Source organism: Arachis duranensis, unplaced genomic scaffold (genome assembly GCF_000817695.3).
Source record: "Arachis duranensis cultivar V14167 unplaced genomic scaffold, aradu.V14167.gnm2.J7QH unplaced_Scaffold_232525, whole genome shotgun sequence".
NCBI lineage: Eukaryota > Viridiplantae > Streptophyta > Magnoliopsida > Fabales > Fabaceae > Arachis > Arachis duranensis.
In genome coordinates, this window is record NW_026264851.1 from 1,496,681 (window position 1) to 1,500,862 (window position 4,182).

A 4,182-nucleotide genomic window follows, 5' to 3' on the forward strand; every position below is an offset into this window, starting at 1 on the left:
TATGTTGTATATTTTAATTGTTAAATTTATAATTAGTCATTTATAATATATAAGAGAGATAGAGTTGACGAAAGAATGAGAGAGATAAAGAAAGAAAAAAAAGAGAAGAAAGGAGAGAATTCTTTAATTTAAAAAAAATTAATTTTAATTATAATAAAAAAATAATATGTGGTACATTTTGATCGTAAAATTAGTCCAATATAAAAAATGTCTTTTATAATTGGTTTGTTCCTTTGTTTTGTATATATTATAGCTAGCTAGCCTAGTTCTTTATATGGTGAAATATTTTATATTGTAATAGTTAAAATCTTCATGGCAAAAAAAAATGGTATTTTTTTTAATTATTTTTATAAATTAATTAAGAAAAATATTGGATATCAAAAATCAATCTGTCAGTTTTTTACAATTTAATTAATAATTAATAATTTTAAATTATTTTAATAAATTTGAATTTTAAAAAATGATATTAATAAAAAATTTGAATAATAAGAATTGTGTTGAGTAACCTACAAAATCACTGTAATTAGCGTTTGTTTTTTTCCTATCATCGCAGCATCTTCTTTCTTGCCAATAGCGCCGCTTTGTTGCCGCTGCAGCGCGCTCCCGTTACAGCTGTACAACCACCATGTCACCAGCTCCTTGGTCCGCGGCCGTTTTGCTCTGGCAGAAATTTTATCGTGCGGATTGTGGTCATCGTCCTCGTTAAGTACCGATTCGTTACTGTTGCAGTGCGCTGTCATTCCAGTCGCAATAACCGCTGTGTTGCCGATTCATTGGTGACGGTGAAACCTGTTATCGTGAAAACTCGTGCGTGTTTCATCACGCGATTGCCATCAAACGCGTATCTCTCTATGTCGTCCCAAAGCTACAAATAAAAATCTCGCATCCCCCGACGACTTCGTCGATGGAATACATATTTGGAGAAGAAGGAACGAATGCATCATTTATTGATGTGGGTTATGAATGTTCTCTTCTATTGGAAGTGTCTTTTTATACATGTGTCTTTAGAAAGTGTTTTTTTATACATATATCTTTTAATATATAGAGATATTTTTTGTAGATGTGTCTTTTAAATAGATATTCTTCTAATGGAAGAAGAAGTTCAAAAAGAAACAGTCGAAGTCGAAAGATGAGACTAAACTTAAATAGTAAAAGTAGAATTAATTATGTTTACTAGTAATAATTGAAGATGAATTAAGTTTATCATAAATAATTAAACATGTATTTTTTTAAATGAAATTTAAAGTTTAGCCCAACAAAAATTAATAAAAGTTGACAAAATCCCTCTTGATTACACAGCAAGATTGAATTAACTATCACCTCCATATATAGTTGAGGTGAATATAATTATTATCCTATTCAACGTTCACTTCCTTTTTATTTATGCCTTTTATTTGTTCACATCGCAAGGGGAAACAAATAGGGTCGCTCTTTCTTATTGTTGAAAAGTGTCTTATAGCTTCTCAAGTTGAGATATTATTTAAACAAAATTATAGACAAAGTAGATTGAAGACACGAAATCGGTCTTGATTTTTTTATTTGGAAAATTTTAAGTAGCCTTTATTTTTAGAAATTGAAAAATTGAAAAGCTGAGATTTAATATTGTATTTAGTGGTTGGTGATTGAAATTAAAATTTTAGTTTAAAAACACAAAATTTCAGTCATTTTAGTACCTCTAAAAAATAAAAACACAAAAGACTAAAATTTTTTGAGACGAAAACTAAAATTTTAATAACATTTTCTTTTAAAAATATCTTTATTTAACTTTTTAAATTTTAAATTTATTTTTCAATCTCTATATATTTAGTTTAAACCAAAAATAATATTGAGACATAACTAAGTTTAGATCATTTTCTATTTCTTACTCTTTATTTTTTAATCTCGATCTCAATATCAGTGTTTCTTCTAAATGTAACCTTACAATTTTAAATTTATTATTTCTAAATATGGGAGTAATGTACCTATGAGACTGATTTGACGTTCAAATTATAGGTCACCAAAAACATAGTTAAAATCATACATAATAACATAAACATATACATATATTTAAAATAGTGCATCTGTCTGAAATTATAAATTCTTATACTATTTATGTAACTCTAAACTTATGAGTTGTCTTATTTAATTGATTTTAAAATAATGAAAATTTTTTAATTTCAATATTCTAACCTATAAATTACGTATATTATAACGTGCTATTTAACAAGAGAATAATGTTTATAATGTAAGCTATTAAACTAATAAAGTCGAATAACGTAAGCGTTTAATTCTTTTCAGATCATACGATATAATAGCTAGTTGTATTAAAATTAAATTCGAAATATCTTTCGATCATCAAGTGGATCTATTAGTCTTTAGATATTTTTTAGTAGGTGATGCTAGGTAACCAAAAAATAATTACAATATAAAAATATCACATAAAAATTTTTATTTTTTTGATAAGTAAGTGACATATATTTTTTTATTACTTATTCTCTTTATTACTTACTATTTTGTTGTATGTTTGGAGTCATTAATGTTTTTTCCAAAATTAATTTCAGTTTTTCCCAAATCAAATTCCTAACATCTCTCAATCATATTATTATCCATTAAAATGCAATAATTATAGTTTAAAATTTGATAATATTAATTATGAAAATTTATTATTAATTATAGACATCATATAGGTATGAAATTATGAATATTATGAGTACAAATTATGGATGTTATTAATATGAAATAATGGATGTTATGAGTAAATTTATCAATTGAATAAATTAATTTAAGAATTTGATATTTTTTAAAATTCAATTATGATAAAATTTAAAAATCTCTGTGTTAATTTTATAGTTATTTATGCAATAACTAGAAAATAATATGTGTGTGGATGTAATATCTAATAAACATGAATTTAATTTATAGATGTTAATTGTATGTAATTATAGATGTTATGTATATAAACGTATGAATGTTATGTGTATGAACTTAGTTAGTACAATATAATTATAAATGCACATAAAAATACAAAAAAATAAAACAGTTTTTTATCATACTTCATCAAAGCTAGTGTAGTTTTTTATATTCTCGAAAATTGATTGACTGGCAATAATCTCGTCGAGTGAGTCCATTTGTTGTTCAAATTCTTCAACACTTTCTACCATAGGTACCGTATTAAGGTCGAATTCAAATGTCATACTATTTGTAATGATAAAGATGATTTCTTATAAAATTCCTTGACCTATTCTAATTGTGCTTGCAATGGTATTAGAGTTGTAAATTTTGAATGAAAATAATTGAATTAACGGAAACAAAATCATATTAGAGTAGCAGATTTTGTATCTCTCCATTGAATGATGATAAATGACTTAATAAAAATAAAAAATTAATTATGATAAAAAACGATATTGATAATAATAATAAAATAAAAAAACATATATGATAATAATCAATTATAATTATTGAACTTATGTGATATTATCGTATTTCTATTAGGCGAAAGAATAAAGTAAGAATCAATTACAATGATAAATCATAACCATTCTTAATTATTATTATTAATCTTTATATGAACATACCAGAGGAACTATATATGCTATTACGTGTGTCTTAGGACAATTAATGTCATATAATCATTTTTATTTTATTCTTAAATATAAAAATCAAATTATAAAAGAAAATATTGTATTGATTACAAGAATGTCTAATAGTAAGGGATATGATATTATAATTAATATTATTAATAAGTGGAGTTGATAAAAATATGATAAGTATAATGATAAAAGAGTGGGCTAAAAAATAAAACTGTTATTAAATGATGTAAGTGAAGTATATTATAGAAAATTTTGGCTAATTATGGCTAAAATTTTTTGGTTACCAAACTTTTTCCTTTTGAGCCTGTTTTTAGCATTAAGGAAAAATAGTTCACAACACTTACTATTTAGTACACTTATTATATTCCATTATGGGAGTCACTTAGATAAAGATGTTTAAAACGTCTTTTTTAAAAATATTGTTTAATAATTAAAATTTAATACATATAATCGTTTAAATTGTACTATTTTTGTCGAAATTATCATACAAATTAACTTAGTCGAAAAATCGATAACCAAACCTTAAATTGATCTAAATTAATAATATTTTTTTAAAAAATAACTATAATAACTCTATTATAAAAAATAATTAAAATATTAATGTTATATATAT